Source organism: Heterocephalus glaber, unplaced genomic scaffold (assembly GCF_053883595.1).
Source record: "Heterocephalus glaber isolate CG9 unplaced genomic scaffold, H.glaber_assembly_v1.0 deba00001613, whole genome shotgun sequence".
Classification (NCBI taxonomy): Eukaryota; Metazoa; Chordata; class Mammalia; order Rodentia; family Bathyergidae; genus Heterocephalus; species Heterocephalus glaber.
In genome coordinates, this window is record NW_028258384.1 from 36,364,357 (window position 1) to 36,386,837 (window position 22,481).

A 22,481-nucleotide genomic window follows, 5' to 3' on the forward strand; every position below is an offset into this window, starting at 1 on the left:
AAACAATATACTATGAGCAAATTGGATTTAACAATAAAAGGGAAGTTTAACAATAAAAATCTATAACTATTATTCACCATAAAAGCTGATTAAAGGAAAAATAAAATGATTAATTCAATAGAAGCAGAAAATGTTTAAGAAAGTTAAATATATACTTGTGATTTAAAACACATAAATCTGGGAAATTTTTCTTAATTATATAAAGTTATTTACTGAAAACAAAACAAGACCAAGAGCAACTTTTTGTATGTGCGTGTGCACCATGGTAGGAATCAAACCCCGGGCCTTGTACCTGTTAGGCAAGGGCTCTACCACTAAGCTACATCCATAGGTCCAGCAAATATTATTCTTGATAGGGAAATGTTGGAAGCATTTTGTTAAAATCAGAAACTTGACACAGATACTATCACTTCTTCCAGGATATGTTTATCCTGGAGAATCAACTCAGTGGATTCAAACTAACAAACAAAAGAGAAATTAACAGTGTCTAGATTAGAAAAGAAGAAACTAAGAAATGTGCTATATTTGAATTTTATTTGTTCCCCAGAGCCCCATGTGTTAAAGGTTTGGTTGCCAATTAAAGGCTTCTTTATCACCTTTGGTGCTATTGGGAAGTGGTGGAGCCTTTAGGAGGTGAAACCTAGTGGAAGGAAGTTAGCCCATTGGAGACATGTCCTTGGAGGAAATATTGGACCCTGTCCCCTTCCTGTCTTTCTTTTTCTGTCTGCTTCCCAGCCACCATGAGGTGAATAGGCCTAATCTACAGCTAATTTCACCATGACATTCTGCGCTGACACGTATCCACAGCAGCAGAGCCAAACAACCATGGACTGAGACCCCTGAAATCATGAATCAAAATAATCCTTTCTTGCTTTTGAGTTGATTATCTCAAGTGTTTTTTCATAGTAATGGAAAGCTGACTAACACAATATCCTTATTTGTTGATAATACAATTGTCTTCGAAGAACACTACCAATCTACAAATGTCTTCACTAAACTACCAACAAGAAATCTACAAAATTAAAAGAGTTTGAGGATTGTGTATGTAGCTAAGTGCCAGAGTATTGCCTTAATTCACAAGGCCCTCGGTTTGATTCTCAGCAATGAAAAAATAAAACAGAAAGGAAAGAAAAAGAGTTTCTTCAATGTGATCTAGTATAAGACTACCTAGGACTTAGTATAACAAAAATTGCAAGACCTGATCAAGAATAGAATACAACTTTATAAAGATATTAAATAAACTCCAAGTAAATGGGGCAATGCACAAATAGGCATACTCAATAATCATAAAGATATCAATTCTTTCCAAAGTAATTTCTAGATTCTATGAAATTCCAATCAAAATTTAAACATATCATGTAGAGGTACAAATTCCGAATGATGAATGTCATCCTATTGTATACCTAAAATGTATGAATAAACTTAATGAATAAAAAAGGTTTAAATTTAAACAGGAATTTTTGTTGAATTTGATAACTCACTTTAAAATTTGTATAGAAAAATGATATACCAAGAATAGCCATGACTATTGCTAAAGAAGAATCAGGTAGGAAGATTTGCCTGAGCAGGTATCGGTACTTATTATAAAGCTATAGTAAATAAGGCAGTATGTTATTGATGTGGGAATTGACCAATAAACCAATGGAACACAACAGGGGTATAGAAATAAATCCACACATATATGGGATTGAGACATATAAGAGAAGTGGTACTGCAGAACATGAGGAAAAAGCGATTATTCAATGAATTCTGTATTATCCATGTGGTAAAATGTTAGATCTTTATTATACACCACAAACAAAATACAGTCCAAATGGGCTGAAGATTTAAGTGTGAAAAGCAAAAGTTTAAAACTTGTAGAAGAAAATAGACACCATCTATCAACTACTTTTTTTAATTGAATTCTTTTATTGGTACATTGTAGGTATACAACACAATTACATTTCTCATTGGGAATTGTACCTTTACATAATGCATCTTGGTTCTTATTTTTTCCCCATTCCTAGCCCTCCCTTCACCCCCTCCACCCTTCCCTATTTACAAAGACTTTATTTCCATTTTTTCCATTTCTCATCATTTTTCCTTTCCCTTCTTTCCTTTCCCCTGCCTCTCCCAATACCCCTACCCATTTGGACCTTTTCTTCCTATTTTACATTATCAATTATTTATTCTAAACATTGGTACATTTTTGGTATACAATATAATGACATTCATCATTGGAAATTTGCACCTTTACATAGTCTCTCTTGGTTCTTATTTTTCAACCTTGCTCAGCCCTCCCTTCAACCCCTCCATTCCTCCCTATTTACAAAGATTTTGTTCCTATTTTTCCATTTTCTCATATTAATCCCATTCCCTTCTATACTTTCCCCTAGCCCTCCCACTTTCTTCCCCTTTGCCCCTTTTCTTTCTATTTCACATTACCTATTATACATTTAGTCCTTATTTACACTTTCAGTTTCTCGCACCACAGAAACTATTCAGTGTTTATTCATGTGTGTCCTATTTATTTCACTTAAGAGTATCACCTCAATGTGCATCCACTTAGTTATAAATGTCTCTAATTTCTCATTTTTTATGGCTGAGTAGTACTCCATTTTATAAAAAAACCACATTTTCTTTATCCAGTCTCCAGTTGATGGGCATTTGGGCTGTTTCCAAGTTTTAGCTATTACAAACTGTGCTGCTATGAATATGGGCATACATATATCACTGTGGTATGATTCTTTTAATTCTTTGGGGAAGATCCCCAGCAGTGGAATAGCAGGGTCAAATGGGACTTGCAGTCCTAGTTCTTTGAGGCATCTCCATACTGATTTCCACAGTGCTTGCACCTGTCTACACTCCCACCGGCAGTGGAGCAGGGTTCCTCTTTCCCCACAGCCCCACTAGCATTTGTTATTGGTTGATTTCATGATAGCAGCCATTCTTTCTGGAGGGAAGTGGAATCTCAGCATTGTTTTCATTTGCAACTCTCGAATGACCAGTGATGTTGAACATTTTTTCATGTATTTATTTGCTATTTCTACTTCTTTGTCTGAGAAATGTCTGTTCATTTCAGATGCCCATTTTTGGATTGGGTCTTCAAATTTGGGAGGTCTGATCTTTTTAAGTTCTTTATAGATTCGAGATAGTAGACCTTTGTCTGAGGAAGAGCAGGTGAAGATTTTTTCCCACATTGTGGGTTGTCTCTTCACACTGCTGGATGGTTTCTCTTGCTGTGCAGAAGCCTTTTAATAAGAAGAGATCCCACTTGTTGATTTGGCTGGTTGACGGGCAACTGAGGTTTTGTTCATAAAATCTTTTCCTACAACGATGTCTTCAAGGGTTCTACCTAAACTCTGTTCCAACTGGTTCAGAGTTTCTATTTTAATATTTAGATCTTTAATCCATTTTGATTTTAGTTTAGTGCATGGTGAGAGATACAGGTCTAGTATTAATCTTTGGCAAGTTGAAGCCCAATTTTTCCAGCACCATTTATTAAAGAGTCCATCTTTCCTCTAGTGAAGGTGTTTGGCTCCTTTATCGAAGATGAGATGGCTGAGTGTGTCTGGTGTTGTTTCTGCATCTTCTAATCTGTTCCACTGGTCCTCAGGTCTGTTTCTTTGCCAGTACCATGCTGTTTTTATCACAGTAGCTTTGTAATATAGTTTCAAGTTGGGGGATGTGATACCCCCTGCCATGTCTCTGTTACCTAGAATTGCTTTTGCTATTCTGAGTCTCTTCTTGTTCCAAATGAATTTTTGGATTGTTTTCTCAAGGTCCACGAAGTATGCTGCTGGGATCTCAATTGGAATTGCACTGAATCTATATAGCAGTTTTGGAAGTATGGCCATTTTCACTATATTCATCCTTCCTACCCAGGAACAGGGGATGTCTGTCCATTTTCTGATGTCATCTTCAACTCTCTTTTCAGAGTGCCATATTTTTCAGAGAAGAGGTCTTTGATTTCTTTTGTTAGGTTGATTTCTAGGTATTTCAGTTCTTTGGATGCTATTGTGAAAGGAATTATTTGCCCTATTTCTCTCTCAGTGAGTCTGTCACTGGTGTAGAGGAAAGCTATTGATTTTGGTGTGTTGACCTTGTAACCAGCTACTTGACTGAATTTGGTTATTAAGTCTAGAAGACTTTTGGTGGAGTTCTTGGGGTCTTCTATATAGAGTATCATGTCATCTGCAAATAATGACAATTTGACTTCTCCATTACTTATCTTTATTCCTTTTATTTCTTTCTATTGTCTAACTGCCGTGGCTAATGTTTCCAGAACTATATTGAACAAGAGTGGTGATAGTGGACATCCTTGTCTTGTTCCTGATTTGAGTGTGAAGGATTTCAGTTTTTGACCATTTAGTATGCTATTGGCTGTTGGTTTTTCATAGATGGCTTCTATCAGTTTGAGGTAGAGACCATCTATTCCAATGTTTTGTAGGGTTTTTATCATAAATACATGTTGGATTTTGTCAAATGCTTTTTCTGTGTCTATGGAGATAATCATATGGTTTTTGTCCTTGCCTCTATTGATATAGTGTATTACATTGATTGATTTGCATATATTGAACCATCCCTGCATCCCTGGGATGAATCCCACTTGATCAGGGTGCATGATCTTCTTGATGATCTTCTGCATTCTCTTTGCCATTATCTTATTAAGGATTTTTGCATCTATGTTCATTAGTGAGATTGGCCTATAATTCTCTTTTTCAGTTGGGTCTTTCTCTGCTTTGGGGATCAAGGTGATGCTTGCTTCCAGGAGTGAATTTGGGAGTATTGCTTCCCTTTGAATTTCATTGAAGAGTTTAAACAGTAGTGGCAGCAGTTCCTCTCTAAATGTCTTGTAGAATTCAGCAGTAAAGCCATCAGGGCCCGGGCTTTTCTTAGTTGATAAGTTTTTAAATACATTTTCAATTTCATTGGTTGATATTGGGTTGTTCAAAATTTTTAGGTCTTCTTCATTCAACTTTGGTAATTCATATGTATCTAGGAATCTGTTCATTTCTTCTGTGTTTTCCATCTTATTGGCATATAGGTTCTGGAAGTAGGTATTGATGATCCTCTGGATTTCTGCTGGGTCTGTTGTGACATCACCCTTTTCATTCCTAATTGCATGGATTTGGGCCTTTTCTTTCCTTTTTCTGACAAGGTTGGCTAAAGGTTTGTCAATTTTGTTGATTCTTTTGAAGAACCAACTCTTGGCTTCATTGATTTTTTTGTATTGTTCTCTTAGTCTCCATTGCATTGATTTCTCCTTTGATCTTTATAATTTCCTCCCTTGTATGAGCTTTAGGGTTGTCCTGCTCTTCTTTTTCTAGAAGCTTGAGGTTCAGCATCAGGTTGTTTAATTGGGCTCATTGTGTTTTCCTAATATGCGTATTCACTGCTATGAATTTCCCTCGTAAGACTGCTTTCATTGTGTCCCATAGATTCTGATATGTTGTATTGTCATTGTCATTTAATTGAAGGAACTGTCTGATTTTTTCTTTAATTTTCTCTGTGACTCATTGGTTATTCAGAAGTGTGTTGTCCAATTTCCACGTGTTTATGAAATTTTTTGAGTTTCTTTTGCTATGGATCTCCAATTTCATCACACTATGGTCTGATAATATACAGAGGATAACTTCAATTCCTTTGCACTTACTTAAACATGTTCTATGTGTGAGTATGTGGTCTATTTTGGAGAATGACCCATGTGCAGCTGAGAAGAATGTGTATTCTGATTTTGTGGGGTGGAAGACTCTGTAAACATCTGTTAAGTTCATTTGTTCAAGAGTTCGATTGAGTTCTAGTGTTTCATTGCTTATTTTTTGTCTAGTTGATCTATTTATTTGTGACAGTGGGGTGTTGAGGTCCCCCACTACAATTGTATTAGTGCATATATGACTTTTCATGTCTGTTAGTATTTGTTTTATATAGTTGGGTGCACTAGTGTTTGGTGCATAGATATTTATGATTGTCATCTCTTCCTCTTGGCTTGCTCCCTTCATCTCTCTTAATCAGTGTTGGTTTGAAATCTACTTGATCTGCAAAGAGGATAGCTACTCCTGCTTTTTTTGGGGTTCCTATCACATGGAGTATTGTTTTCCACCCTTTAACTTTCAGTCTATGAGTTTCCTTTTGAATTAAGTGTGTTTCTTGTATGCAGCATAGTGTTGGATTTTGCTTCTTGACCCATTCTGCCAGTCTATTTCTTTTGATTGGTGAATTGAGACCATTAACATTGATGGTTATAAGTGAAACATATTGACTTGTCATTACCATGACTTTTTCTTTTTGTTGGGTGCTCCCCCTTTACATTTAATTTCTTGTCATGCCAGATGGGTTCATTCTGCTTTGCTTCCTGGGGTTGTGATCCTCAATGTCTGTTCCTAGGATATTGTGTAAAATTCTTTGGAGTGCTGGTTTGGTATTCACGAAGTTCCTAAGGTGCTCTCTGTCATGAAAGTATCTTATTTCCCCATCTATTTTGAAAGATAGTTTTGCAGGGTACCTCAACGTGGTTTGGAGGCTGTTTTCTTTTAGGGCTTGGAATATGTCACTCCAAGCTCTTCTTGCCTTGATGTTTTGTGTTGAGAAGTCTGCTGTGATTCTGATGGGCTTTCCTTTGTATATGATTTGTTTCTTTTCTCTGACTGCTTGGAGAACTTTGTTCTTCTGTTGTGTTTCTGGAATCTTAACAATTATATGCCTATGTGTAGATTTTTTTTTTATCAAGGCTATTTGGAGTCCTATATGCCTCACTTATCTGTATTTCAAGCTCTTTTCCCCTGCTGGGGAAGTTTTCTGCCATTATTTCTGTGAAGAGATTTTTTATGTCATCTGCACTCTCTCCTGTTTCTTCATTGACTCCAATCAGTCTTATGTCATTCTTCTTTGCATCATCTAGCAGCTACTGGATTGATTTCTCATGTTCCCTTATCATTTTGAAGCAATTTTTCTTTTCTGGTCACTAATTGCAATCTTATCTTGTATATCTGAAATTCTGTCCTCACATTGGCTCATTCTGCTGTGTAGACTTTCAGTGGAGTTTTTCATGTCCTGGAAATCTATTTCCATCTGTTTTATGGATTCCATTTGTTTCTTGTGTTGGGATTCCATCATATTCCTGAGCTCCTCTCTAGATTTATTATTCATGTCTTGCACTAGGGGCACAATTTCTCCTGTTATCTGAGAAATTATTTCTGATTTCATTTTTTCCAGATCCCCTTTTGTTGCCAGTTCAGTGGGTCCAGGTGGTTGACAGAGTGTTCCATCTCATTTCCCTTTACGGTTGCTGTAGGTGATCTGGAAGTCTGGTTTTGATACTTATTTACGTGTTTTCTCATTTTGACTGGGGCGGGGGATCACCTGCATGGATTACCTCCTCTGAACTGAGAGAGGTGGGACAGGGGCCAGGAGCAGCGGTAGGGATGGTGGCCCAAAAGCCCCTTCCTGTGGGCTGGGAGCAGCGGGAGGGATGGTGGCTGGGAAGCCCCTTCCTCTAGACCAGGTGCAGTGGGATGGCGGCTCAGCAGCCCCTCCCTCTGGGCCGGTAGCAGTGGGAGGGATGGTGGCCTGGAAGCCCCTTCCTCTGGGCCAGGAGCAAGGGGACAGAAGGTGGCCCAAAAGCCCTTTCCTCTGGGCTGGGAGCAGCGGGAGGGATGGTGACCGGGAAGCCCCTTCCTCTGGACCAGGAACAGTGGGACAGCGGCTCAGAAGCCCCTACCTCTGGGCCGGGAGCAGCGGGACTCAGTACCTTGGTCTGGTGGTCTGGTTTCCTCTGCGTCTTTGTAGTGTGGAACCAGGTGGCTGCCTGTCTGCAGTGGGGTGATTCGGTGTCTTCCGCGCAACTGGGGACCTCGTTAGGGCGTGGGCAGACCTGCCTGTCTGCAGCAGGGTGATCCTTTGTCTTGAATTTTAGCAGAAAATGTTGCAACAACTCAAAGTCATTGGTAAATGATATTGTCCCTAGAAGGTCTCAATTTGGTTTTTCCTGAATTCTTCCACTTCAGAGTTCACTCAGATCAAGCTCTGCCACCTATGGAATAACTCTCAGAACAGTCGAGTCATGGCGGAAGTCCGTGGTTCCTCCTCGGCCTCCGGCGGGATTCCTATCAACACTTTTAAGGTAGTAAAGTATTTCTTGAACAAGACACAAAAAGTACAAACGTTAAAATAAAGACTAACAGATTAAACTACATTTTCATTGAGAAATTCTGTTTGTCAAAAGGCTGTATAAAGAAAATGAAAAGATAAGGTATAAACACGGAGGAGATCATTACAAAAGTACAACCAACACAGGAGTCCTGTAGAGAAAGATGAAGGATTGGAAATTTTTTTTTTAATGTAAAATCAGGCAGAGGTCATAAACATTCATTTGACAGGAGAAACCCAAGTGACCCAAGTTTGAAAAGATACCAAACTTCATTAATAATCAGAGAAATGCTAATTTCGATTACAATGAAATGATACTTCATGCCCATGGCAAAAAATTAAGATATCAGATAATACCAAAGGTTGAAGAGTATATAAATCAATAAAAACTTTTAAATATTGCTGGCATGGTTACCAATGGGTACAACCACTTTTAAAAATACTTTGGCAGTATTTTTATTTGCATACTTTACAATCCAGCAATCTCACTGCTTTGTCTGTTCTCTTTCAAATATGCACCAGGAATCAAAAATAGGAATATCCATATAGGTACTGTTCATAATAGCAAATATTTAGTGGCAACTCAAATATTCACCAACAGGAAAATAGGTAAATATATCATTCAATATACAGCATTAAAAATGAAATACAGTTACACTAAACAACATAGATGGATGTTAGTAACATGTTCATGACAAAAGAAAATTCAAGAAGATCATGTACAATAGGATACAATTTTTATAAACTTAAAAAATATTCTTTAGGCATGCATACTTATGTAATAAAACTATTCTTCCTCTCGGTTTGGGGAAAGAATCACATGAAATAGATTGGTACAAATTATGAACAATGTTCTATTTCTTGAGTTGAGGGGTGAATTCATGGGAAACATTCATTTCCCCTACTCCCTGTACTGTTGGTAGCTACAGACTAGCCTTAAGAGTCATAAAATAGAAGGGACAATGTTGTGCCCAGATTTCAAGGTCCCCAAAGACCACCCAGGAGCCGATTCCGATGTAAACACACGAGGGTCGGGTCGTTTATTCAAGCTCGAGCAGGGACTCCCCAACCGTCACCGTCACCGCCGCAGCGGGTCAAGATTGAGAGCCTTGACTTCAAATCAGCAGGGGTTTTTATAGTAGTTACAGCAAGGTTCTAGATTGGCAATTAAACCTGATTGGTTGTGCCTTGCGTACCCAAGCTGCAAATGGTTACACCTGGGACATTGGGTTAGCTGTTGCCAGGGGACGGCTGAACACTTATCACAAGCAGGTGGGCAAAGTACATCTTGTGGTTTTAGGTCTCACAACTACAACTACATGTAGCTGAATCCTAAAGCAGCCAGATTCCAAAGTGGCTTCTGAATCATCAAAGAAAGAATTATCTGTTTTATTGTGATTCCAGTATTTGTTTTATTTTAGGTTTTGAAAAATTATTAATGTCACGTATCACTTCAGTAATTCTCCCCAAGTGAAGGGTGGTCAGAATCATCTGACGGTGATGGAAGTGCTTTGAAAAAGCAGATATAGTGGTCTTGGTCCCTAGATGAGAATTCCTGCCCTGGTGAACAATTGCTACGAGTAGAAGTATGTCAAAGCCCTCATACGTGTTGGGATAGAAAATATCCACAACAAAAAAGGGAATAGCAAATCTTCTTGAGCAGTGGTTCTTAAAGTATGTTCCCTAGATCAGCAGTTTCAACATCACCTGGGAACTTTAGACATACAAATTATCAGATGCCATCCCAGAGTTTGATGAATCTGGAACTCTGAGAGTGAAATCCAAGTTTTTAAATAAACCCTTCAGGACAGTCTGATGCAGGCTCAAGGTTGAAAATACTGTCCTATCCAAGTTCAAAGACTTAAAAATATCATTCTCTTTGGGAAACTATCCCCTACCCTGTTTTAACTGAACCCATTGACCACCTCTTTTTGCTTAAATGTATCAACTCTAATTTCTCTAATCTAGAGGGGACTCTACTTCAACTACAACTATTCTTCTTGAGGAATTGATACTCCCTGCCCCAGCTCCATCTCCCCCTCTCCCTCTCCCTCTCCCTCTCCCTCTTTTTAAAATCTTTGAGAAGGCCAGATAAACAAACTTGTCTTGGTGGCACAGAATTTTGCTTTAGTCTGTAGAGCCTAGTACAGGAGCTCAATCCAAACCAATAGCTTCCTATAAATTTTATTCAGCAATACTCACGAGAAAAGTGTGGCAGGACCCAAGTCAAACTATGAACACTGGTTATAATCCAGAGGTTGCATAGGAAGGGAAAACATTTTGTCCACACATATCTTTGTGTTGATTGAAAACAAGTAATTTTAAAGTGCACTTAGCAGAAATAAATTTGGGGTAGAGAAAAAGCTAGAAAGACAGCAAAAAGCAAGACAGATGAGAAAGAGAAGAGAAAAAGGAAAGAAAAGGGCGAGGAGAGACAAAAGCAAAAAGAAGAGCAAACCTAGCGATCTGTCTCAGGACTATAATCCTGGGAGGATGGCAAGTTTTAGCCCAGGCTGGGCAGTTTAGCCAGACCCTATCTCAAAATTTGAAAATAAATTTTTAAAAAGACTGAGAATGTAGTTCAGTGTGAACGCCCTGAGTTCAATACCTAGTGCCACAGGGGAGAGAGAGAAAGAGAATGGTTGATAAAGTGTAATAGGAAGAAAAGGTCTAAAGGAGTAGGGGAAGTGGGAGGGGCAGGGGAAAGGAAAGAAAGGAAAAAAATATGACCAAAAAAAAAAAAAAAAAGGAAACAAAGTCTTTGCAAATAGGGAAGGGTGGAGGGAGTGAAGGGAGGGCAGGGGAAGGGGAAAAAATAAGAACCAAGATATTCATGTAATGGTACAAGGTCCCAATGATGAATGTAACTGTATTTTATACCTAAAATGTACCAATAAACTTAATGGGAAAAAATACTTAAAAGAAAGAGAATGGGAGGGAGGGAGGGAGGGGAAGCAGCAGTGGTTGAGGATTGAAAAGGATGGGTGTGAAAGCAAGTGCTGGAAGTCAGCCACAGTTTAGGAGTTGCTAATCCCTGTGCATCTGTGCCAGCTGCCTGCAGTGGCCTGGCCTGGCTGGTGCTCCAGTAATGCGGGAAGAAGCAAGACTTCACGGAGGCACTTTCTGATCCTGTTCCTAAGGGAAGGAGAGTAAGTCTCTGAATACCTGTCAGTGGGAGCAGCTGTGACAGAAAGAAGAGAAGAAAAGACAGGCGGACAGAGCCAGCAAGCCTGCCTGACTGGGGGCCTGCCAGCTTGCAGAAGCCAGCTTTCTAGAGATGCCAGTGTGGAAGCTTAGACTGCACTCCCTACCACTTGAGCCTTTGTAAGACCGTTGGCCTTACCAAACGCTCCGAGGAGCTGACTGCAGCGAAGAACACCCAGGAAGGAACACACCGGACAAGTTGGAAAGTAAAACAGACCTTTATTAGTCTGGCCAGACGGCACTCCCAAAGCAAAATAGCTTAGAGAGGCAACTGGCTCAGAGTCCGAGGCTGTTTTTATAGGGGGTTGAGGGGGAAGTTAACATACAGAATTAAAGAAAAGGGGACAAAGGTTAGTGGTCGACTGTCACGTACTGATGGTCAGCAGACATTTGCAGCCTGTTCTATAGATTGTGGTGTCCGGAACATCAGTTCCGGGCCAACAAGGAGTTGAGTAGTTTACTTTGGGACTTTAGGTCTGTTACAGATTTTTATCTAGTGTCCCAAAACTAACAAGCATCTTTATCCATTAACTCACATTTAATCACAATGGGGCTGGAGAAAAGGAACAAAGGTTATGCAGTCCCACACCTTTAAGCCTAAATGCAGCAAGCACCTCTTAGCCCAAGAGGGTGAGAATGTGGAGGAGGGGGCCAGGAAGACATGACAACAACAGAGGGTGGGAACAGGACAGAGAGACAGGGCAGTGATCTCTACTGGGCTTCCTGTAGTGTCCTGTCTGCTCCTCTCTGCACCTGGGGAACACCCTGGCCTGGCAATGAAGATAGGAAAGAATATTACTGGCAAGAGGGGGAGGAGACCTGACTGTGAGAAGAAAGAGAGGAGATCTAGAGACATGAAGTAGAAAATTAGCTCCATCATCCTGCCAACTATCACTTCTATGTTGAGGCCTCTCATGTGAGAAGTTGAGCGCAGTCTCTGATTTCACATCCTAACTCTGTCACTTGTTAATTGTGACCTTCAGCAAGTTACTTGACCTCTCTGGAATTCAGTATCTTATTTGTAAAATGGAGACAATAATATTATGATCCCCCTCCCACATGGTGTTGAACGATTAAAGATAATACATACAAAGTATAGCCTAGGAAAATGTGAAGTGCTCAATGAATCTTAGTTATCATTAGGACATTAATTAATATGCCATTTATGTGCAGAGCCCCAGGCCAGGTGCTGAGCTTTAATAGCTGCAGAGGCTCTGGGATTTCATCTCTTTCCTCTGTCTCCAGCCCTCCCTAGCTCTTCTTCCTCCCCTCACCAGTGAGGGATCTAAAATTCTGTCTCGCCTTGGAGTGTCTCCAGGTGTTTGCTCATTTTCCATCAGCCACTTGTGGGCCTCCTGCCCCTCCCCAACACACACACAAACACTCACACTTTCCCTTGGGACACACCTTCACTTGGAGAATGAGGCATCTTGCCCAAGCCTCCTAGAATCCAAGTTCATGTGGAACTTGAGGTGGGGAGCTGGAGGAGCTGGGGGTGGGGGACAATTCTAAGTTACAGACAGACACCCAAATAGAACTGAGAAAAGATACTGAGACCCTCTTGTGAGGCTGTTCAGAGTGCACAAAGGAGGCAGCAAATAGCAAATGCTTAAGGCTGGTTTTTTTAATCAAGCATTTGCATTTGCTGGGTGTAACCCTAGCCTCCTTCCTCTGTGAAATGTGTGAATATGCTATTGTCAAGCATTCCGCATATCAATTCTCTCACATTTTACTGACTTGATCCCCCTCTGACCCCATTAACCCAGAATAATGAATACTTGCTCTTTCAAATCCAGGCCTACCTCCTATACATGGCCAAGGATTGTAATGGTTAACCAGCTAACCCCTGCTTCATATCTCTGCTTGAAATACCCCATTCAATAGCTGAAAATATAAAGTGTAAGGGGGGAAGTCAAGGACTATTTCTTTGAAACTTTGCTTGTTTTGCCAAAGTATAAATATGATGCTGCAGAATATGTCCGAATGTTCCCAAAATAGACTCAGTGCTGAGGCTGTGCTCTTGCTTGGGCATTCCTAGAACTGGTTTTATTATCCAGCTTCAAGTCACTATCTGAGCAGAAGGTGGTGAGGAATTCTTACTTGGTGAAGTGCTGAATAGTCAACTCTTCAAGATTAGAAAAGTTTCTTGATTTAGGAGATGGGATTTGTTATCAAACGATCTCAGTCTCTCTTGGGGAATCTCCCTCCCCTGCCCTTGTCCTGGCTCTCCTGGTGGTGCTTTCCCTGGCAGGTTACAGCCATTGCAGGATGCGCCTACACAGGGCCAGCCTAGACCACTGTGGGCAACCATGACTTCCCTCATTCACATGTATTTTCTCCAAGTTGCTCAAAGTAGACATGCTTCTTATTGTCAGCTTTCTTACTACCCTTCATACCTTTAAAAATACATACATATATATGATAGGTCTCCCACCACCTCAGCAGCTATTAAGTATAGTAGCTGCCCTCTTCCTATGGTGCCTTGCCCCCTCCCCTGTGTGACATCATGCCAAGATGGTTGCTCCCACCAAAGAACAAACCCTTCTTCCCAGCATGCCCCTGTTCCCACCTAGACAGTAACCTAATACTCGCTCACCTCCTACCACCTAGTGACATCACCGGCTCCTCCATTCCCTAGTCACTACCTCATTCAACCCTGCCTCAGCCCCTACAAGCCCCACCCCAGTCTCTATAAAAGACTCTCCCTGCCCCAGCCATATTGCTTTTGTCTCTCCTTTGTTCAGAGACAGCCCGGCAGATCTATTCCCCTAATAAAGGCTTGTTGTGGCCTGGTCTGGTCTTGGTCTTCGGCCCTTTTACCTGACATTTCTGGTGCCGTGACTCGGATGGTAGATGGTCCATTAAGGGACGATCCCCCGCAGGACGGGGTTGATTGACCTTTTGGCCATCTCCAACGGACCTATCTGCCGTTGCCAGGACCCTCGGGGGCTTTCTACCTTTGCCATTGCTGACGCTACACATCCACACCGGTCACCAATGTCTGGGTGAGTAGGGAGTTCAGCCTCCCTCTCGTCGGGTTCTCTGTCTCGTTCTCTCTCCCTCCGGGGACTTCTCAGAAATCCAAGCGCTTGGTCAGAGAAACCCCCACGGCCTCTGGGCCCAGGACCGTGCCCCTGGGAGACGTTCCATCGGCCCGCCTCCTCTCGTTCTCTCCCTCTGGGAGACTCACTGGGAGATTGTCAAAGGAGACAAGGACTCTTCTCCCCTTTGTCTTTCTCCCCAGGGGCTGCCTCCTCCTCACCCGCTCTAATCAGGGGGCCCAACAATCCAAACCCCGCCCCTCAACGCCTCTGGGCTGCCTTCTGGCACAACTCAAACCTCTCGGATTGTTGGGACCAGACTTTAGGCCAAAAAGATTTGTTTTCTATTGTAATCAGGTTTGGCCTCAGTATAAATTAGATAATGGGTTTCCACGCCCCAAAAATGGCACTTTCAATTTTAACATACTGTGTGATTTACACAACTTCTGTCAGTGCAATGGCAAATGGTCAGAAATCCCCTACATACAAGCCTTTTCTACCTATGCTCTTAACCCTCCCTCTGTCAAACCTGTTCTTCTCAAGTATTCCTAGCCTGAGCCGATCACTCACCGCTCATACCTCCCCCACTTTATAACTCTGTTGATAAGAAAAAGTTTTAAAGCTTAATAGATTAGCTATTAAAGTAGTTGTGGAAGCAAACTAAGTAGTGTATCCCTTTAAAAACTTGCATTAGCCCATTGCTTCTGCTGTTCAAAGTGAAGGTTATATAGCTTCTTTGATTTGTAGCTCCACTATAGATAACATCCTAACTAAAGAATGAAGTGAAAATCCTTGAACAAACTTGTGATATATGTGCCTTAACTGTCATGTGTTTAGGGCTGTAATCAGTGACAGAAACCACCTGTGTCTAACCATTAAACAGGAATTAGAACTTTATTTACTTAACAAAGACCACTAGGGATGAGATAATGATGGACAAAAGTATAAAATGTTTATAGTGAGTCGGAGACAAAATATTTAAAAAGCTATAAGTAAAAGATATATTTTTGATATAAAAGGATTTTATATGTTTGTCTTATTAGCAGGACAAGACCAAAAGGCCTAAGTACATCAAGAAGGTGTGCGAAAGTGATTTATAAAGGAAATATGTATGTTTACTTGTTGGTTTCAAGTTTGTTATAAAAGGTTTACAGAAATAGAGGTTTCATTGCTTCTGATTTTAATTCTACAAGAGATCTCTGTTAATTGACTTACAAAAAGTTTAAATAGTCTTATTTATAATTATAAACCTAAAATTATAAAGAGATTATAATTCCATTGGGCTAAATATATTTGAGTGCACTCTAGTTTTAGAAATTGTCTTATATCTTTGTTTTTGTCCAATCCTACAGCTGTTTTATTTATAGATAAAGGTTATTAAGTTCAAGGCATGCTCCCCTTGGTGAACAAAGGAGCGGCCGCATGGAAATATTTTCCAGTCTTTGTTCACTAGGGGGACCTCAACAGTTTTCATCTTACAAGAGACTGACCCAATAGTTTTCATAACCTTATAAAAGACTTACAGGAATAAATATTATTTAAATATATTATTATACTGTTTATATCAATTGTCATCAAAGGGATAAATTCTAAATATGTTATTATGGTGTGCTTACACTGGTCATTTTCAAAGGACTAAATATCCTGTAAAAAACAACAATAACAAGGTTTTTTTTTTTCTAGTGTACTAAATGTATTTATACTTTCCTACTGTACAGGTTTTCTAATATTTGTTTATGATAATAACCTCTTTTTGATTCAGGTATTTGCCTTTTCATACACTCTAGCTATTTATGATAACAGATACATACATGGGGTATTTTCTTTAGATGGTATCCTATCAAAAGATTATTTATTTATTTTTTAAAAGATAATTTAGGTAAAAACTTTTGGTGTTTTAAAAAAATGAGTACATTTAATGATGGCTATTTTATATCAAGGTGGACATTTAAATGTGTTACAAAGGTAAAGTCATCATAATTGTCATGTTAAAATATTATTTGTGGCTCTTTTTCTGTTAATATTCTACAGGAATTCAACTACTAAAAAACAACCATGACTGATGACAGTAACAGTTCTCTATATTTTAAATTCCAAAATGTTTGTTATTCAGGTAAAACTATAATAGTTAAGTTCATTATTCTTGTTACAATGCTAACGCTATTGACCTTCTCTTCTGGGTGTTCAACAACTAAAGTTTGGAGACCAAAACTAAAAGGTAACAGGGCTATGAGGACAGCCAATATTTTGGCCCTGGCCCCTCAAGGTCAACAAAGTTCCAGGACATGAGGGAACCTTCTCTACAGGGTCCTACATCTTTGGTAAGTCACTCAACCTCCTAAACTGGGAGATTGCTGGACACCAGAGGACAATGTACTGTGTGCCAAAGGAGGGTCACCAAGAAAAAACTCTCCACTGCTTTCACTGAAAGCAACTTGGTCAAACAAGGCCATAACCCATCCAGATGGCTGACACTGACAGAGAAGCAGAGAGGCACTATGCATGGTTCCAAAGTAATGGCCTGGGGAGACTTAACTGACCTTAACAGATAACAAGAGGTTCATATTGATTGACACAGGTCTCACTTTAACTTGGTCTTAAACACCCAGCAGAAAAAATAACCAAAAGAGGCACAAAACAATGACATAATAATAAAGCTAGACTTCAGAAAAATTAAGACATAGCCCACCCATTAAAATCTTTTGGTTCACTCACGACACAGCCATTTCAAAAAGACAAAACTTTGGGTACTAAATAGAAGCAAAAATCATTAATTAGCTACAAGTGTGTACAGATTCTTTTCAAAAAAAATTTTAAAAAATTCTTTACAGGTAACCAATCCTAGAAACCACTGGTCTCCAGATCTCTCCTTTTAGATAAGTGTTTTTCTGATTCTGTGATAACTAATTAACTATCATGTAATGATCAAAAAAACCCCAAACAAACCATAAAGTAAGAGTATTGAGAAGAAATCACGTGCTTGTCAGCCACAGTCAGGATAAGTTCTATACCAAGCAGCTACAAGATTTATTCCTTTTAAAATAATGTACATCCTTGTTCTCTGTTTATGATGCCTCTTCTCATTGTGCTCATATTTCCTGGATACCTACCCTTGCCTAAAAAGATCAAGCCTTTTATGTTACACTTGATCACCTTAAGTCGTCCAGTGTCCTTGTTGAGGTTATCAGTTCTCTTTATTTTTAAATATATCTAGGAGGCCTCCAAAAACTGAGAGATACAGGAATAAAACTTTCCTGGCCTTGAATTTAAAGAAGAAGTCAGGTTCATAGTAACACTACACTCATCGGTATGTTGGCCTCCAAAAGACATTTGCTCAGTTACATACACCTTTTATATTCCCCCCCCCAAAAAAGGATTATAAAGATTATATAAATTGTGTTTATCACCTTTCCACTCATTCTCTAACAGCAAGGACATGACACATGGGCCCTTAGATCAGGAGCTATGATCTCTTCCATAACAGTCTCTTACTTCTATAACAAATGAGCCCCTAAACATCCAGCTGTCTCTGTAAAACCTATGTAAATAATAAATAAAAAATTACATGTCAAATGAAAAAAATTAAAACTCAATGGGCCAGATAGATATGCCCCCCAAGGTACTAATCAATAGTGGGGTACGTTTGGTTCCTGGAGCTCATGGCTCACCTGGCTATTACTACTCTTGGGACTCCTCAGTATTATCTGTTTAATTCTCTGTTTTGGACCATGCCTGGTTCGCTGTTTTCAAAATTTCTTGCAGAAACGATTGAGGGCATTCACCAGCCAGACAGCCACAGAGTTCATCATGGCAGGGAACCAGCCAGTATGGCAAAAGGAAGAGGTCCCCACTTGCCACTGACCTCATCAGATCCAGGTCTAGCCCTGATCTTCGCCCCTTGTCAGCAGGAAGCAGCTCCAGAAGAAGAGACCTTCACCCAACTATCATAAAACAAAAGCCTGGAATGATAGGTCTCCCACCACCTCAGCAGCTATTAAGTATAGTAGCTGCCCTCTTCCTATGGTGCCTTGCCCCCTCCCCTGTGTGACATCATGCCAAGATGGTTGCTCCCACCAAAGAACAAACCCTTCTTCCCAGCATGCCCCTGTTCCCACCTAGACAGTAACCTAATACTCGCTCACCTCCTACCACCTAGTGACATCACCGGCTCCTCCATTCCCTAGTCACTACCTCATTCAACCCTGCCTCAGCCCCTACAAGCCCCACCCCAGTCTCTATAAAAGACTCTCCCTGCCCCAGCCATATTGCTTTTGTCTCTCCTTTGTTCAGAGACAGCCCGGCAGATCTATTCCCCTAATAAAGGCTTGTTGTGGCCTGGTCTGGTCTTGGTCTTCGGCCCTTTTACCTGACAATATATATATATATATATTAATTGTCTTGCTTTTCTGAGACTCAGTTTCCTTTTTAAAATAGTAGTAGTACCTACTTTATGCTTGCAAACATGTGTTATTATGAACATAAAACTGAACCAAGAGAGATGTATATAAGAAGACTAACAGAGCCTGGCACACTGTGTCTTATAAGTAGCACATCATTTCTTTACATTTGTATAGAAGCACACAATTTTATCACTGACTATATCATTTTGCCTCTCAGGTGAAAGTATAAAAGGGTCAGAAATGCTGGTAATAGCACCATTTTTGTAGATAAAGTTAAGTTTTAGAGAGTGATTAGTTCAGTAGCATATGACCATTCGTGGGAAGGTTTTCTGATTTCTAGACCAAAAGCATTAGATTTCTTACTAGTTTATTTAAACTTCTAACTTCTGTATTCATTTACTTAACCTTCTAGCTGAAAAGTGGTTAAGTGCTTTATTTATATTCCTGTGTTTTAAAGCCCATATGCAAATCAAATAATAGATATTTAAGGGGCTTTGGAAAATAATTTAAAATGCTGAACAAACATAAAATTGAATGTTTCTTTTAATTATTTTATTTCATGTTTTTAATAGTCACACTTTCTTGGTGATAAACTAGGAACATCTAAAAAATAATCTTATACAAAACAGAAAAGTTTCTACAGTGATTTTTTTATGCTCTAGTTACCATATTAGGCTCATTTACCTATTCCCTTAATAAAAAATACTATATTCTCCTATAGCTTCTGTAGAAGAATTCCCAAACATTAGAACTCCTTGTTTTTTGTTGGAGGAACTAATTTTATTAACATGTGGCAAATAAATCTGACATTTTGGGAGTTAGGTTATCTTTTTGTGTATGTGTGTTAAGTTGACTGAATAATATTTTCAGTAATTGTTAACACTTGTAGAAAATCTTTTTTAAAATATTACTTTATTGGCACATTTTAGGTATACAATATAATGACATTCATCATTGGAAATTTGCACCTTTACATAATCTCTCTTGGTTCTTATTTTTCACCCTTCCCCTGCCCTCCCTTCAACCCCTCCATCCCTCCCTATTTACAAAGACTTTGTTTCCTTTTTTTCATTTTCTCATATTAATTCCATTCTCTTCTTTCCTTTCCCCTACCCCTCAGAAAATGTGGGGTTTTTTTATAAAATGGAGTACTACTCAGCCATAAAAAATGAGAAATTAGAGACATTTATAGCTAAATGGATGCACATTGAGGCGATACTCTTAAGTGAAATAAACAGGACACACATGTATAAATACCGAATAGTTTCTCTAGTGTGAGAAACTGAAAGTGTAAGTAAGGACCAAAAAGTATAATAAATAAAGTGAAATAGGAAGAAAGGGGGCAAAGAGGAAGGGGAAGTGGGAGGGGTAGGAGAAAATATATATTTTTATTGAGTATGACTATAAAAGCTAGATATGGTTATTATAAGTATATAAAAGTCACAAAACTGGAGCTCCATTGCTGTTCTGGACTTAATAAACCAATCAAATCTGAACTGAGGAGAGTTGCCGATTACAATACCTTAATTACACTGATTGAAAGAGAAAACATGGAACTAGAAGAGAAAGAAAAAGCAGAGAAAAAGAAACAAGGACCAAAGCCTTTAACACAGAAGGGCAAAATGGATGGAGCACCTGATGGTAGAGGGAAAGAAAAGAAGCTGAAACTATGAATGCATATTTGTTTCATAATCACTAACTTTATAGCAGTAGTTCTTTAATTTATGGGTCTTCATGAGATGTACTGTACAATGCTCAATTGTTATGTCATTCAAAGACATCAGGCTCATCTGTTTATTGAGCTAGAAACACAGTATGTACTTTCATTTTTTTGAATGGAACAGCTGTGCTGAAATTTTTTATCATTAACACTTGAAGTAATAAAATAAGCTTGATTTATTAATTTAAAAATTCACAAACTACAATCTACTCATAAAAAAAAATCAGACAAGCCTAATCTGAGGGACAATCTATAAAATACCTTGAATGGTACTCCTCAAAATTGTGAGGATCATAAAAATCAAGGAAAATCTGAAAAACTCTCACAGCCAAGAGAAGACTAAGGAGAGATGACAATTAATTGTACGGTAGTATTCTGGATGGCATCCTGGAACAGGAAGGAGGCATCTCAAACAGTATGGACAGCCATTATTAATATATCAGTAGTAATTCATTGGTTCTAACAAATGTAACTTAGTGACAAGATGTCACCAATAGGGAAAACTAGATGTGGCCTATATAGTGACTCTGTTACTACCTTTGAAATTTTTTGTAAATTTAAAACTATTCTAAAATTAGAAGTTCATTTAAATAGTTTCAAAGTTACACTATGGTGTGTGGTAGGGCTAGACATATGGGAAGTTTCTGGGGTGATGATAATGTTCTATGTCTTCATAGGGTTTGGGACTACAGAAGTAGATCTACTTGTCAAAACCTGTTGAATCATTCACTTTAGATCTGTGCAATTCATTGCATGTTCATTTTATCACAAAAAAGAGAAACATAAATAAATAAGGAACTCCAATAAATAATATGCATGCTGAAGCATTTTGAGAGAAAGTGTACTGTCAGCAACTTACTTTGAAGTTGAAGTAGATATAATATCTTTTCATAAATCTTTGTGTATTTGCATGAGTATATCTGTAGGATAAATTGCTAGAAATAGAATTCCTGGGCTAACAATATTATGCCCATTTACATTCCTACCAACAGTGGATGAGAATACTTGGGTCCCCACACTTTCATAAGCACTAATTATTATTGGTTTGTTTTAACTTTTGTAAATCTGAAAGGTGGGAAGAGATAATTGTAGCTCGTTTTAATTTTAATTTATATATCAATGAGGTTATACATTAATTTTATGTTTATTGGCTCTTTGAAATTTCTTCTGTTAGTTGACTACTCATTCATATTGCCAATTTTTTTGCTTTGTTTTTGATTTGTAAAATATCTTTGTATCATAAGGCCTTTGTAGCATGTGTTAGAAATGTTTTTAAATTTTTCTTGCAGCTTGATAGAACTCTTTGCGTTTTCTTTGGTTTTGACATTTTCATGACCTACATATGGCTTTTGCCATTCTCTACCCTTTTTTTTCAATCACATACCAGCCTTTTCAGGTAGAATAAGTGATGTAGAAAGGTCACATTAGTTACCCTGTTGTCATACAGATGACGATGAAACTGGGACATGAACCCAGGTCTGTCCACTCTTAGCTCACCTCCTTTTCCATTGCAAAAAAGAGCCAAGAAGGTTGTTTCCACTTTAGATAATGGAATTGCTTTTCTCCATGCCTGCCAGGTGCTAAGCCCACCTGGAAAAACATACAATTAGGCCCCATAGAAACATACAATTGGACCGACTATTGTATACTGGTGACTCATGATGACCAATCTTGATTGGATCCTTATTGCTGCTACAGAAATTTTTGGTTTCCTAATTAGCTTATTCAAACCTCCAGCAATTTAAAATATTCTTCAATTTCATCTTGCCTCTGATCAACATCTCCTACCTTTCCTCTCTCATTTCATATGGAAAAAGACTTTTCAGATGGAAATGCTCAACTTCCTCCTCCACCATTCTTAAACTGTCTAAATTGGTTGGTACTCATCTAATGCTCTCTTTCTCCTGCTGTCCCAAAGGATAAGGAAGTCCTCCCTTTTGCCGTCCACTGAGGCATGACTCCAGCTATTATCCCTGTCTATTCCCATGT

At 39.0% G+C, this 22,481-nt stretch overlaps 1 long non-coding RNA gene across 1 annotated transcript; it reads left to right on the forward strand.

Moving 5' to 3' along the window:
* The first annotated feature begins 13,755 nt into the window (after positions 1 to 13,755).
* Positions 13,756 to 18,711, forward strand: LOC147822555 (uncharacterized). The gene is made up of 2 exons (XR_015445607.1): positions 13,756 to 14,336; positions 18,135 to 18,711. It is a non-coding gene; the product is annotated as an uncharacterized LOC147822555 (long non-coding RNA).
* The last annotated feature ends 3,770 nt before the right edge of the window (positions 18,712 to 22,481 follow it).